Genomic DNA, 433 nt, shown 5'->3' with positions numbered 1-433 from the left:
GAACTATGCGTTAGAAGAACGGTTCTAATGTTAATCATAGGAGCGTTGGCACTCAAATCTCTTTTTTTTTCCCCACAAACTGTCTTCCCAAGACCTCATTTACCATTATTATTCCTGCTTCTCTTGAGCTCAGAGCAGGGTTCCCTCTCGGGATGCGTACCGGCACCAAGGAAGGACAGACTGCACCATCCAGCCTTGCCTGGCTGCTCCCATCGGAGCTGGGTGCCCGTCCCCTTCTGTGCCCCAGGAGCGTCCCATTTCCCAGGCAGCTGCCGGACAGGGCGAGGTAAGGTAGAGAAAGAAAAGAGAATCACAGAATTGTTTAGGTTGGAAAAGACCTTTAAGATCATCGAGCCCAACCGTTCCCCTACCCCTGCCATCCCACCCCCAAACCCTGGCCCTCAGCACCGCCTCTGCCCGGCTGTTAAATCCC

The sequence above is a fragment of the Egretta garzetta genome, unplaced genomic scaffold (genome assembly GCF_000687185.1).
Source record: "Egretta garzetta isolate BGI_Z169 unplaced genomic scaffold, ASM68718v1 scaffold632, whole genome shotgun sequence".
Classification (NCBI taxonomy): Eukaryota; Metazoa; Chordata; class Aves; order Pelecaniformes; family Ardeidae; genus Egretta; species Egretta garzetta.
Note: the sequence above shows the minus strand (reverse complement) of the source record.